General features: G+C 39.4%; 1 protein-coding gene across 1 annotated transcript in view; it reads left to right on the forward strand.

Moving 5' to 3' along the window:
• The window catches only part of wars2 (tryptophanyl tRNA synthetase 2, mitochondrial), a 67233-nt gene that overhangs the window by 12499 nt on the left and 38899 nt on the right, over nucleotides 1–15835 (forward strand). The window lies entirely within an intron of this gene.

Consider the following 15835-nt stretch of genomic DNA (forward strand, 5'->3'; position numbering starts at 1 on the left):
ACATGCTCAATTGTTAGCCTGAAATGATGTCCTGATGCCAGTTTCACAGATTGACACCAAATTGGGTGACTTAAGTTGTAACAGGACGCACCAAAATGTCTGAAGGACCCCAAAATTCAACACAAATCACATACTTTGCTTTGAAGTAAAGAAGACATTTTGGGAAAATTCCAAGACTTCAACTTAGCTCCTGACAAAAGCGTCACAGATGGGCACAAAATGTTACGGTTTGAGGGTGGAGTGAGAAACGTGAACCCAAATTGAGGCGACTGATCAGACAGGAAACGAGTAACGAAGTGTGATTTATTAACAAGTAGGCAGGGAAACCAAGACTTTGACTAGATGTGACAAAACTGGACTTGATGTGACAGGATTGGACTTGACTTGACTTGACTGTAGCTTCACTAGATTTGACTCTAGCTTGACTTGACTTGATTCTAGCTCGACTTGACGCTAGCTTGACTTGACAGACGAGACACCCAGCATGACCCACATAACACCAGCAATGCACCCACTCCGACTGGACAAGCACAACAGACACACCTTGGGGAAAAAGAAGTGGCTGAGGGCACTGATTGGTCATACACTAGGAAGGGAAGACACACTCAGGTGGACGTGGTTTTACATACGCTTGCAGTAAAAGAACTGTATGCTCGCAATTAGGCTAATGGCGGCTGTGCAACACACCTCCAAATTCAAACAAACAGTCAGACCAACCAAACAGGAGTCATTTTTTACTCTGTCTGGCGTGTCCGCATCCATCTCACGGAGGTTTGCAACATGCGCTGCGCGGTGGCATAAAAAGTCCGTTTGAAACATGGACGGCGACGGCGCAAACATGGTACTGGGCGGAGCGTCGACTTAAATTTTTCCAGTAGACCTATTTTTAAAGTCGACCTAGTCGACTTGGTCGACTTTTTTTTTTCCCCAGCCCTACCAGGAATACATGACAAAACACCAACCACAGACAAACACACCCAAAAAATACCAAAAGAAAACAAAATCCCAACCCCACAGAACCAAAACAAAACACAAATTGGGAAGATGGGTCAATCGTAACAGGAATCGGTACAAAAGTTTCAAGAACCGATTCTAAGCCAAATTTGAAGAGGAAGTCTGACATTCCAGGGTGCAAAGTTTTTTTTCCAAAAAGTCATGGAAAGATTCACCTTTCACGCGATCCATACCAAATTTGTCAGCTATTTTTATCACAATAGGACCCACAAAAAAGTCTTGAGGACCAGTGCCTGCAGTTGAACAGGAAGTCAAGACATTGTGTGCTTGAAAAAGCATTTTGGGCTAATTCTAAGGCTTAAAATCTTTTTCAGAAAGTCAAAATCATTGACTGATGGACACAAAAATCATGACCGAATGCAGGAAAATGTCTCAAGGATCTCGGCCTGTGCATGTAATAAAAATTCAATTACAATTTCAATTACTACACTTCACAATTACAAAGTCGGCATAATCATAAACAAAAGATTATTAATACTCAAGGAGGTTGTTTAAATTGATATATTTGCACCTTTTTTTTTTATTTTAAAACAGCTAATTTAATCAATCTTGTTTGGTCCAAAAGGAACTTGCATAATTATAGTGTTTAAAATAAATTTATTTACCTTAATATTTTTTACGTTTAAACATTTTCTGGTTTTGTACCAAATAACAAATGATTATCCTAATTGTGATTTCAATAATTAGCAAATGAATCGTGATGAATATTTTCTTAATAAGTTTGCTGTTTTCATTTCACACAACTTTGTGTGCATAAAAATGTATTTAATAAACCCTGCAGCATATCTCTAGGATATGTCTGTATGGTCTTAATTAATTATTGAGAGGTCTTAAATTTCTGTCTTTCATGAAAACTGCAAACGATACCCACTGTGGGCTTTCTTCATCTACCAATAATCTGTTGCTGGGATGTGGAGAATATGTTCGAGATTAAATTCAACACTGTCGATCTTTCCGTGCATGTTAGGAAAGCTCTCCGGTTTCTGTTTCCTGGCACGGTGCCTCTCGCTTGGACTATCGGGCCACCACTTTGCAGTAAAACTCTGTCGCGACACGTGCATACGATGTACATACATTGTGATGTATGGACTATTGCGTTACCAAATAAGTCGCCATCGTACGTCTCATGTGTTGAACAGATCCCGCGATTGTTTCTTTGGATGCGTGGTCGTCGTCGGCCTCAATTTACGACCGGAAGGAAGCGAGCCTTCTTCCTCCTCATCTCCATTTTGATCCGTCATCAAAGCAAACGGGGTTCACGCCCGTGCTTTTGACAACAAGTCTAATTCCTTCGGCCGCACGCGCGCTTCCTGCGTTTCACGTTCGCTCCGACAATGCGCGTTTGATGTGTGCCGTCAGACTTGTGAAAAGGATTCAAGCATGTGTTGTTGTTATCTCCGTGCCCGGATCATCAGCCAGCTCACACATGGAGCCGGGTTCGCCTCCGCAGGGTTCCTCCGCGCTGGGAATCGGTCCAGGCCCTCATTTTATCCGGGGGGGCACTCGGGCTTTCATTGGGGTGTTCACAACAGATGTAGGCATCCTACCAGCGCTGCATGACACTGCTACATTCATTCACTTACGGGTTGAAAGTAATAAACCAAACAAACAAAAACAGCAGAACTGAAAGTACTTGTAGGTTTGGACCCTCATAAGTTAAAAATTCTGCGCTTGGGATCCTTGGAAATTGGCAAAATTGTTACGTCGCCGGGTTGGTGTGGTCGAGTGTGGACGCAAAAGGTGGACGCAAATGGAGGAAAGCAGCGAGAAACGGCCTCAAAACAGAATTTGTCTTCAAAAGATCAAAATAGTAAACAAAATGCACTGAGTTACCAAAATATTCATGTACATATACATGAACAAAGTCAAAGTAACAAAAGAATCAACAGAACTGACACCAAAAGGAAACATACGGTAACATGACTCAGATTACCTGACCAATGACGACAACATTGAACCTACAAACACTGAAAGAAAGTCAAGTAAACACAAGCTATTGTGGATCTACTCATGATGTGCATGCCCACCATATTTAATGTTATTAAGTTTGGGGGTTGAACTCACACAAGTTTTGAAGGTCCCCTGGATAACGTCAAACTGAACCCAAAATTGCTCATTCAAACCAAAATGGGCGACGTCCTGTGTGTTTTACAGCATGGCTTCTTGAAACTTTTTTGTACATATTGTTATGACAGATATGACTACCAAATTGTATGTGGCTAAGTGAAACTAGATTTGGGGGCTGGATTTTCAAAAGAATCAAAGGAACCCCGGAAATGGTTAAACTGGCTCTCAAACTGGCAAGCTGTCTAATTCAAGCCAAGATAACTTATTCTCTGTCTTTTTCTTGAGACTTTTTTTGTACATATTGTTGTGACCGACATGACTACCAAATTTCATGTTGGTAAGTAAAACTGTATTCAGGGGCTGAATTTTCAAAAGAAAGAAGAAGAGCCCTAGAAATGGCCAAACTGACTCTAAGCTGTCTAATTCAAACCAAGATGGCCGACTTCCTGTGCGTTTTACAGTATGGCTTCTTGAGACCTTTTTGAACATATAATCGTGACAGATATGACTACCAAATTTCATGTTGGTAAGTAAAACTGTATTCGGAGGCTGAATTTTCAAAAGAATTAAAGGAGCTCCAAAAATGGCCAAACTGACTCCAAGCTGTCTAATTCAAACCAAGATGGCCGACTTCCTGTGCGTTTTACAGCATGGCTTCTTGAGACCTTTTTGAACATATAATCGTGACAGATATGACTACCAACTTTCATGTTGGTAAGTAAAACTGTATTCGGGGGCTGAATTTTCAAAAGAATTGAAGGAGCCCTAGAAATGGCCAAACTGACTCCAAGCTACCTAATTCAAACCAAGATGGTTGACTTCTTGTGCGTTTTACAGGATGGCTTCTTGAGACTTTTTTTGTACGTATTGTTATGACAGATATGAATAACAAATTTGATGCTGTTAAGTGAAACTGGTTTCAGGGGCTGAATTTTCAAAAGAATTGAAGGAGCTCTAGAAATGGCCAAACTGACTCCAAGCTGTCTTGTTCAAACCAAGATGGCCGACCTCCTGTGCGTTTTACAGCATGGCTTCTTGAGACTTTTTTTGTACGTATAATCGTGATGGTGATGACTATCAAATTTCATGCTGTTAAGTGAAACCGGCTTCAGGGGCTGAATTGAAAAATGGAAGTCCCCGTGGAAATGGTCAAACTTTCCACGTTTGTAATTGTGAGACGGGTGACCCGGACCAATTTACCCAAACGGCAGTGTCCGGTCGTCCCCGGTAAGTTTGAGCTTGATTCTCGCCGACGTGTGCAGGCGAGGATCTGCGCCGCATGTGCGACACACACACACACCCATCGTGGTGAGCAAAGAACAATACGGCGAATTAGTCATTTCAAAGGCCTAATGGGAACAATACGTTATGCAAACGAGGCGTCAGAATCATACGCGGCATGTGTGGATTTATTAGCACGTCTTTCTTTTCCGTTGGCCACATCTGCTGCTTTATTTGTTTCTCTGTCCGTCTGTCACCACAAAAAAACAAAAAATCTACCACACCAATTTGAATAAATGACTTTTGTGTATTTTGCAGTCAGATCATCGCTTGATCTTGTTTTGTTTTTCTAACGCATACTTCAAGTTTTTATTTCTCACCAAATAATAATCTCCCCCAAAATATTTTTTTTCTAACGTTACCATCTGTTGGAAATGTTTTCAGTAACATTTGTTTGCCGCACACGTTTTATTCATTTACTGAAGAAAGACTGCCTTTAATCTAATCGTCTTTTTAATAATGTCTATAATTTCCTTCCATTCTGATGACAGTGCCATAAAATATGATAAAACAAATTTCGATCAAGGCAATATCGACTCGTTTGAATAAGTTGCTCAAATAACATGGAAATCTCATTGTGTCAAACAAAATTTAAACTAGAAATTTGCAATTACAGCATAGGATAGCATGCACAAATATCTATAATGCTATATTTGTCATGCAAAATAAACAAATGCATTACAATGTCACAGAGAATAAACTATTTGTCTTGTAATTTCTGTATGCTAGACAATAATAAATGTACAATTGTCATCCACAAATTAGTACGTCATACAAAACAACAAATGTCATGAGGTCATATGAAATTACTGGAAAAAAAATGTAATTTAGCACACAGAAATAAATGAGAAATTAGTAACTTTCTCGCGTAAAAAAAAAAAAAAGGAACATTGAATAATTTGTAGGGGATTATTATTGTATTTTGAATTTGGTAACTTTATGGTGCATAATAAATTCAACCAAATCAACATAACCTTATTTTTTTGCGTTCTGATCATGAACACGTGTCTCTGTAGTGTAAATCTCCAACGAGTGTACCGAGGAGGGACCCGCACCACGAGAACCCTGGTCCCCCCGCAGGACCAGGAGGGGCCCCCGCCATCTCGTCCCGAGGGCCCCGCGGCGAGGTGTGGAAGCGGAGATTGGAGCTGGCACCTCCCGCTCGGAGGCGGGAGGAGGCCCGGCCTGAGGGACGCTGGGGGAAAGTAGACATGGCAGCCTGACTTCCTGTTGCCCAGGACGCCAAATTAGACCAGGAGAGAATCGGATGTCACTTGTCTCTCATCTCACACCCTTTTTGGGTTTGTTTTTTTGTTTTTTTTTGTCTTTATCTCAACATCGTTTCCTCCTCCGACGCTTTCAATCATGTTACAGCGTAGAAATATAATCCAGATGATGGCCCGGGCACGATTACGAGTTTCAATCCTGGAGGGAGTTCGGCCTGGAAGAGTTGCCAGCACACTTTGCCTTGTAGGCGTGTCAAACGTTTGATTAGCAGCCTCAAACTCGGCTTGTCGCCTCGCTTATTACCTCCCCCAAATGTCATGAGGACTACAAATGCAGCGAAAATACTGCAGGAGTTCCACCTGGTAGAGTCATATGCCCACTTTGCTTGTGGGAGTGTGTTTAAAAAAAAAAAAGAAAAACAATTATCAGACGAGAGCTGCCTGTTTGCATTTACGACTGCGCTTAATTAACAACCCTATTAAAATTCTAAAATTAATAAATAAAATAATAATAATAATAATAAATAAATACAACCAGAAAAATTCGGATTCTTTGTAAATAGAGTGTTTGTGGGTCCTTTTAAACAAACAAACAGAATATTTTTTGCAAATTAACTTCCCCATCTAACTTTTTGATTTGTGTCATATGTGATACATCCGGTCACAATGCTTTAAATTCGTACATTTATAACTGTCAAATGTATAAATAATAAACAGACATATCAAACGTATTAGTATTTCTAAAAATCAGAAAGAACTTGGCGTGTGACTTGCCTCGTATCAGGCGATTTGATCCGTATCACGATTCAATTTGATACCGATTAATCCCGATACGAATCTGTGAGTCGATTATTTAAAAAAACAACAACTAATCTTTGGAAAATACTAATAAGTAAACTGTACATGTACACTGTAACATTTGTATGATAATGTATTGAACTGAAACTTCAACGCTGTATATAACAAACAGGTTGCAATCTGTTTCATGTTTGAACAGCGTTAAAATAAAATATTAAGGCTTCAAAAATTAAAAGTTCCCCCTGCACTGTATCTGACTGAGCGACAAATGCATAGCTCATTTTGGGTTTTCGTCAGGATTCGTAAAAGGTTTCAAAAGATCTCTGCAGACAGTCAAAAATTGTCTGAACAATTTTTTTTCCACAAGTTAAAACTTCCCGCGAACATCTTAAAAAATCCTGATGAAAATCCTAAATTCGCTCTGTTCGTAAGTATTCACCGAGATACCAACTTTATTGGCCTTCACATTTGTAAAAAAAGGCTGATGCCGATATTCGTCAAAATGCCAAATATCGGCACCCATAATCGGTCTATCCCTAAAGTTTTAATTTACCTCTTGTCCTGCCACTTGTCCACTCTGGGTTAATCAAAATTCATTTGCATCATTTCTGTTAAGTCCCTCAGGTATTCATGTTTTGAGGAGTTTGTGTACATTTGTAAGTTTTGATGACCTCCGCCGAGGTGGGAATGTTTTCCTATTGACTATATTTCCTATTGCTAACGAGAGACCAGACCAGGAAAAGAGAAAAGGTGAGGACCAACTCAAGATTACAGGCCCTCTTTTTGCTCACACAGTTTGACTGCACTTTCGTGCTCAATTTTGCGCTGGGCACAAAAAAAACGGACCCCAAGACTTTGAGGAGTTGAGACTCCTCAAAGTCTTTGGGGACTGACTTGCCCGCCATCTGTTTATTTTCACTTCATCATTCATCAGATTTCAACACAATGCTGCAAATGATCCAAGCAACAAAGTTGAGCAAATTTGTCAGCAGCCCGTAATCGCCACATTTTGTCTTCAGCCAACGTTTGTCTTTGCTTCTAATCAGCTCGTTCGCAGCACAGCTTCCGTCCTGCTGCTCCGATCCACTCGTCATCATCATCACGGTTATCGTCTCACTTTGCGTCAGCAATTTGATCCAAATTTGTTTGCACATCGTCTGAACTACTTGCCGCTTTTTAACGTGTGAAACCGCATCAAAATGGAAAAATACAATAACAATTTGGACCAAAACTTTGTTTTAAGTTTTTGATCCATCAATCAATCAGTCAAGTCAGTGAGTCAATCAATTTATATAACACTTTTCATACAAAAAAATGCAACTCAAAGTGCTTTACATAATTTAAAAACAAAAACCCAGCCCACAAAAAAGAACAAAATGCAAAACAAACTGCTTCTCTTTTGTGTAAGCAGCTGGGTCACAATGACCGACATTTCAAAGAGAATACAATGCCTTCAATCTTTTCTTTTTAGGAAAGTACAACGTCAGTTTTGTCTTTGTAAGAAAGTTCAACCGATTTATTTTATTATTTTTTTTTGGTGTGATGTTTAGAAAAGTGCAACGTCGCTGTTTTGTCTTCTTTTAGTCAAGTGCAACATTGTTTTCAATATAAATCATTTCTCTTCATTTTAAGAAAGTTCACCGTCAATCATTTTGTTTTCTTTTGAAGAAGGTCATCAATAGCAACAATATTTTGACTTTGTTTTAGAAAAATACAACATCAGTGACAGCAGTTTGTCCTCTTTTAAAAACTTTCAGCATCAATATTTTGTTTTCTTTTTTTTTAGGAAACTAACATCCAACCAACACCACCTTATCTTTCTTTCTTTCGTTTTTTTGGCAATGTTAATATAAATCCATTGTCTTCTTTTGAAGAAAATTCATGATCAATTGTTTGTTTTCTTTTTAGGAAATTTCGACATGAAATTTCTGTCATTGTTTCAGAACAGTGCAAATCAGTAGTTGACCTTCTTTTCGGACAGGTCATAATCAATACTCGGTCGTCATAGCAACGTGAAACATCAATAATTTATCTTGTTTTTAGTCAACGTCAACATCAAAAGTTTTTCAGAATTCAAGATTTGCCCCAATTTGTCTTTTTTAAGCTTTTTAGCAACCGAAGCAAGTGCAACCGAAGCGGTTTTGCTTCCATCCTACGCGCCTGAAGATGGGCCGCATCTGATCCCTTTAGTCTTGAGCAGAAGTCGAGTGTCGACGGGGGTAGGAGTGCGACGATATATCGATATCGTGATACTTTGTCTCCCGATAGATTATCGATATGCCTACGCAAGTATTGCAATATTTGTAGTTAATATATAGCCACGATAATGGCTCCACTGTCCATGACTTATTGAGCAATTACTTGGTGGTCCACTAGGGGGAGCGCCTCATAAGAGTGGCGGGGAAATGGACGCAAGTCTTCAGGCGAAGAAGACTCAGCAACTTACTTGTGGAAGACATTTATCTGACTTAGGTTTGCATACGTTTCTATGAAAAATGTGTATTATATCTTCAATTTTAACATTTTTAAAACACATTTTATGTTTCGACTTTTTGAAGCACACAATTTCTGAGATAAATAAATATAAAAAAATAAATAAATAATAAAAAATAAATAGTAATTTAATTGGATTTAATATTTACGTCTTTATTTACTTTTTTAATGTTGCACCACAAAAATGTGAACAAAAATGTGAGAATAGTGTGAAAGACACATCTGTTGACAGAAAGTTTGTCTCTGTTAAGAAGACATTTGTTTAAAAAAAACAAAACACTAAAGTACTCAGTGTGAAGAAGACACGAGTTTGAATATTGTGTTTCAGTGATGACAAAAAAACAAAAAACATCCGTTTGTGTCTTGAGTCGTTTTATCGTAGATGATCGTGAATTTATACCTGAGCAATATATCGATGATCGCAGTATCGTCACATCGTGAGATCATCGTTATCGGGAGCCTTGTATGGCATATGGTGAGCTATCCAGATGTTCCCACCCCTAGACGGGGCCAAACGTGGCCCGCGGGCCGCCACCGCCAAAGTCTTTAAAAAAAAAAAAAAAGTCAGCTGTTTTCCTCCCTCTCACATTGCTTGCCAGATCTGGTTTCAATTTCTGGAAAACCAATGACAAAGAGAGACGATGGTGTTTTGAGGAAGGGGGGGTGCGTGAACAAAAAAAAATAAATAAAAAAATCCATTCCTTGTAAGTGGATTATTGTGGAGGATATGTGCGAAATCCATCTTTAATAACCGTGTTTGTGTAGGATCTGGCCGCGTAATCCCGTTGCTGCGGCTGCCCAAATAAACAGTGTGAACGGAGAGCGAGCGAACGAGAGGAGGCAAAAGAGACGGCCACCCCGCCCCTCACTCCCCCACAACAGCCCAATCTTTTCCAGATGCCAGCGATGGATCACATGATTGACTTCTTTGGGCTAACATGGCCACATTTGGCTTCAAATCGCCCCCGCGATCCTTTTGCATTTTCTCTCACCGCCTTGCGGACCTTGATTAGGATCCGTTTCCATTAGCGTCGCCCCCGCTACCCGCCGTTCACCCGTAAAGTGCGGCGCGATCCTGGGGAGTCATTACGACCCCCCCAACCCCCTCGTCACGGACAGTTTGCCTCACTCACGAGGCCTAATTGTTTCTGCTCGTCTTGAAATGAGCCAGCTGCTGCGTTGTCTCGAGTGTCCCGACCAAACATCTGGATGTGGCGGACGTTGGCTGCTATCCTGCGGGATGGCGTCACTGGCCAAGGTGCATGGGACGGCTCAGCTGGCTTGGTATTGTTGGGTGGGTGGTGGGGGGGCAGGCGGTTGTGGGGCTATTGTTCGATCCACAAATAGCTCAGAAGCAAAAAAAAAAAAAAAAAATGTCAAAAAGCAGGACTGACGACGACAGGGTTTTTCCCAACTCAAATTGAGGTGGCAGGGTTTTTCCTGTGTACACATTTCAGGGGCGGCCACCTCCACCTCATCTGCTCACCACCTCCAGCCTTTAAGTGGCTGATAATGACTGAATGCGTTAACATTACTAGACTAAGTGCAATTTCTGGAGAAATTGTGTGGGAATGCTGAAAGCTGAAGGCTAATATTTGAAAGCACGTGCAATGCTTATGAAGTAAATTGAGAGATTACATTATGAAATTATGACCTCCTGATTACTGGACAATGCACTTCACCAACTGTGCCACCGAGCAGTATCAGAGACCTGGTAATGATGATAAGTTATATGTATGGAAGTGGGTGTGGGAAGTGAAACTTATAAAAAGTTCAACATCTGCCCCATTGACAATGAATGGGAATAAGTTGATATTAAACGTTAAATTGTGCAAACACTGTAAGTAATTTGGAATCACACAATATATACCCCGGGAAGCGTGAATTTTTGAAGCTATTGAACAGTGTAAATTGGAAGTTTTATGTGGGAGTTGTTACGTGGCAAAAAAGTGTGGAGAATAAAAATCACAATAACGTACAAATGACTATTATAATTGTGGGAATGCTGAAGCATTCCCTCATACAATAGTCATACTCTTATTGGAGTTTTATTCTTATTATTGAAACATGAAATGAAAAAAAAAAATGAAAGCGAGTCTGTTTGCACGTCATGGTGCATGGTCAGGATTAGAGATGTTTGATGGCACTTTTTTCCAGACCGATACGCAACTCTTGAGTAGTCACCATCACCACTACTGATAAAATTCTCCACCCATAAATGACAGACGATTTCAAAAAGAAAGACCTCTATATCCCAATATATTATTTTTCCTTAAAGTTGCACGAAGTTATTAGCAAATTTGTATTCACATAATTTCTAATTTCTTGTCCCTAATCATAAAACGGCTGCAGGAGGGCGGCATATAATGGTATCGGCCACCGCCGCGAGTACCGATACCTTAAAATAAGACTGGTATTGGCACTGATACTGATACCTGGTATTGATAGTCACCCATCATAGTCAAGATGATACCACCTCTGCCTCAATTTGAGACAGGAAAAACCCTGGTGGTATCACCTTGACCGCCCTCCTGCAGCCATTTTGCGGATCAAGGACTAGAAATGATATGAATACAAAGTTGCCATTAAATTGTTGTCATTTTTTTTAAACTACAATCATTAAAAATTCATCCACTATTACATATTAAATTGTTAAGCTAGTTCAGCGTTGTTGTGAAACACTTTTGTGTTTATTCTGTGTTTTTATGACTTTGGCGATCACAACCAGGAAATGGCCATGCATGATCTGTTTCTTCTTCGGTACAATAAAGTTTTTAAAAAAGTTGTTGCTTCGGGTGTTTCCGGTGCACTGTGGTTGATATAGTGCCTCCATAATGGTGCAAGACTGCAACTGCAGTTAAAATGTGTTCCTGCAGAGGCTCAGGCCGGAGGTGGCCACCTCTGAATTTTGTGCACAGGAAAAACCCTGTGAAGCGGATTTGACATTCAAATAACCTTCAGCAAAAACCAGGCTGAGCTTGAAATACTTCCTGTTCGTCTTCTTTCAATGTTACACTGCTGCCATCTAGAGGTCTGCGGTGGAATGACATGCTTCATAAGCAGAGCAGCCATTTTCCAAGTTTTGTCTTCAATTCGATCATGTTCTCTGGTTCATGGTTAACGCGGTCGCTTTGTAGTTTTTGGCCGTATTTTCAAATTGTCGACAAGAAATGCTTCAACAGACGGCAAGATGACAAGCTTATAAACAAGTCGGGGCAAAAACAAACCTCCCACTTCGCCCAACAAGATCCTCGTAACATTCTGTCCAAAGTCAGGCTTTCTTCTGGCGGAACGTACAAAGAAATACGCCCAAATTTCACATCGCTTGTTATGATTTCGAGACGTTTTGTCCTTTTTGTACCAACATCTTTCCAGCTCTCCACATTTTGTGCTCTTATTGTTTCAGACACATCTTTTGTGCCAAAATAACTGCACCCAGGGTGTTTTAGTGGCAGGCTTTTTTGTTTTTGGTTAGTTTTTTCTGGTTGTGGGATTATGAGATGATGCAACAAGTACATGGCGGAATATCCCGGAATTTGCCAAGAAGAATACAAGCGGGCGCGAGTCCTTGGGAGCGTTAAGAAAACGACGTTCACTTACCGCCTATGACAAAAACATGAGACGCTCACTACCTGTGTTACCGGCTGACAAAAAAATGGCCGCCACAAGATCAGCCACCCCAAGGAAGTCACATTTATTTTCTCTTTTAAACAATTGAAACATTTGTGACAGTAGATTATAAATCAAGCCTTTTTTCTCTGCTATTTTTCCATCATTTTATTATTTCTGAAAATTGTGTTTTTTTTCCTAATATTTGCACATTTTCCCAAATACTTTTTATCAAATATTTGGTCACGAAGTTGGTATTATTTGTAATATTGTTTATTATATTATTATTGTTTGTTATTATGTTCCCTACATTTGTTTTCTTATACCTTTGTACTTTTTCAATTATTTTGTATTATTTTTAAATATGTTCGTATTTGTCATATATGTGTATTTTTCATATAATATTGGTAAATCAATAGTTTGAATTTTAGCTAATGTTTTATTTTTTTCCAGTTCATGTTTTTATATTTTCATTTTGCATTTGGTCTTATGTTGTCTAATTTTTTTCAATTATTTTTTATATATTTTTAAATTTGTTCATATTTGTCATATTTATGTATTTTTCATATAGTATTGGTAAATCTGTAGTTTGAATTTTAGCTAATATTTTAGGTTTTTTTTCAGTTCACATATTTATATTTTCATTTTGCGTTTTGGTCTTATGTTGTCTAATTTTTTTTTGTATTTAATATGTTCATATTTGTCATATTTGTATATTTTTCATGTAATATTGGTAAATCCGTAGTTTGAATTTTAGCTAATATTTTAGTTTTGGGGCGGCACGGTAGTCGAGTGGTTAGCACGTCCGCTTCCCAGTTCTGAGGTCTCCGGTTCGAGTCCAGGCTCGGACCTTCCTGGGTGGAGTTTGCATGTTCTCCCCGTGCCCGCGTGGGTCTTCTCCGGGTACTCCGGTCTCCTCCCACATTCCAAAGACATGCATGGCAGGTTAATTGGGCGCTCCGAATTGTCCCTAGGTGTGCGTGTGAGTGTGGATGGTTGTTCGTCTCCGTGTGCCCTGCGATTGGTTGGCAACCAGTCCAGGGTGTCCCCCGCCTACTGCCCAGAGCCAGCTGAGATAGGCGCCAGCAGCCCCCGCGACCCTTGTGAGGAATAAGCGGTCAAGAAAATGGATGGATGGATGGATTTTAGTTTTGTTTTTTTTTAGTTCATATTTTTATATTTTCATTTTGCATTTGGTCTTATGTTGTCTAATTCTTTCAATTATTTTTGTAATTTTTTAAAAATATGTTTGTATTTGTCATATTTGTGTATTTTTCATATAATATTGGTAAATCTAGTTTGAATTTTAGCTAATATTTTAGTGTGTTTTTTTCAGTTCATATTTTTATATTTTAAGTTTGCATTTGGTCTTATGTAGTCAAATTTTCCCAATATTTTTGTTTTCTAATATGTTTGTATTTTAGGCTACAGTATTATCTAATATAATGTTTTAGTATTTTGTGTGCGTGCGTGTGCATGCGTGTGTGCGTGTGGCCATAACTCTTCGTCTCCCCACGTGTCCGTCAGTGCAGCCATAAACGCTAATAAAGCATGACTGCCCATGGCACGTCCTCCATAAGACAAAGAATAATTTCTTTTTTTTTCTGCACATTATTCATAAATCACGACAACCATTGCGGAATTCATCCAAGCATATGAAGAGAGCGTGAAGTGAGTGTGCGGGATGGTGGAAAGTGTTGCAGCTGTAAAAACTTCAATGGATGTGCGAGGTGTTTAACTGTTGCACGTACTAATAAAAATTAATACAGGAAAATTCATCTTTATAGTAAAACACTCTTAAGATAATGCAAACACTTTTAAAAACAGTATATTAAAAGAGAGCAAAACACATATTGTACAATGTAGCAGTGTACTGATACCCCCAAGTGCTAACTATAACGATATTTAGTTGTGCATATACAATATGGCCCATGATGTACATTATAAAACTTTCGGTTGGCATAAAAAGCAAGATTGAAGAGGAATTTCATACTTGAATATCTTCAGCAAAAACAAGGCTGAGCTTGAAAAACTTCCTGTTTTCATTCTTCTTCTTTCAAACGTATAAAGTGTAAAAAAAACACACAAAAAAACAGAGTGCCGCCATCAAGTGGTTGATAGTGGAATTACACCCAAAATAAACGTGAGACAAAATAAGGTAGCTAATACAATAACACCAAACTCAAAACCTGGGGGGCGGGGGGGTGGGGGGAATAATTTCATTTTAAAATACTGCATGTGACTTGACTTCAATCCATTGAAATCAATGTTAATATTCCTCAGAAATTGTGTGCTTCTAAAAGACGAAACATGAAATATGTTTTAAAATGTTAAAATTTAAGATATACTCCACATTTTTCATAGAAACGTATGCAAAACTGAGTCAGTTGTTGGACAGATAAATAAACGTCTTCCAGAAGTCAAAGTCAGCTGATGAGTCTGCTTCACCTGAAGACTTGCGTCCATTTCCCCGCCACTCTTATGAGGCACTCCCCCTAGTGGCCCTCCAAAGTAATTGCTCAATAATAATGAACAACGGAGCCGTTTATAGTGGCTGTATATTAACTGCAAATATCACGATACTTGCCTAGGTGTATTGATAATCTATCGGAGACAAAGTATCACCATTTACAAAATCCCGAGTCGGACTTCAGACAAGACCAGGACTTTGAAAATGTGGTCCAGAGTCCCGAGTGTTCCAACATTAAAGCGGGCGTCCGCGTATCCGACGGCCTTCATCTGCTCCCAAAAACTCGAGTAAAGCGATCCTCCGTCCAACGCGGCTGATTTCCCACGTGCTGACAGCGGCGACGTATCATGCGTCTATTACACACACGCACACACGTGCGCGCTTGCGAGGGCGTGGGAACGTATTTGGAGCGTATCAAAAATGTCGCATCAATAAAAGCCGGACATCTGCGTCAACTTCAAAGTTCGACGTGCGTCATCTTGACTAAATGGAAACATGGACGTCCGTCGCGCTCAACTCGACAACAATACGACGTACTGAAAGCGACCTCTTGATGTAACGATATCCCAACATCACGATACGATATTATCACCATATGAAGGTCACAATACGATAACTATCACAATATCGTGGGGAGGTTGGCGGGAAAAAAAAGCTCACAATATTGTGCTTTTGTACATTACAGCAATAAAAAAATTATAAAAATATTAATATTATATCTAAAAATATATAAATATGTTATATAAAATGACCCCTTGGCATGGATTTGAAACATAGAAGGGCCAAAAAATGCCTTGTCAAAATTAAACTGCACTAAAAAAAAACTACCCACCAGAGGGTGCTACAACTGCACAAATGGAAATCAACTGGACTTTTT

Source organism: Festucalex cinctus, chromosome 11, assembly GCF_051991245.1.
Source record: "Festucalex cinctus isolate MCC-2025b chromosome 11, RoL_Fcin_1.0, whole genome shotgun sequence".
Taxonomy (NCBI): Eukaryota; Metazoa; Chordata; class Actinopteri; order Syngnathiformes; family Syngnathidae; genus Festucalex; species Festucalex cinctus.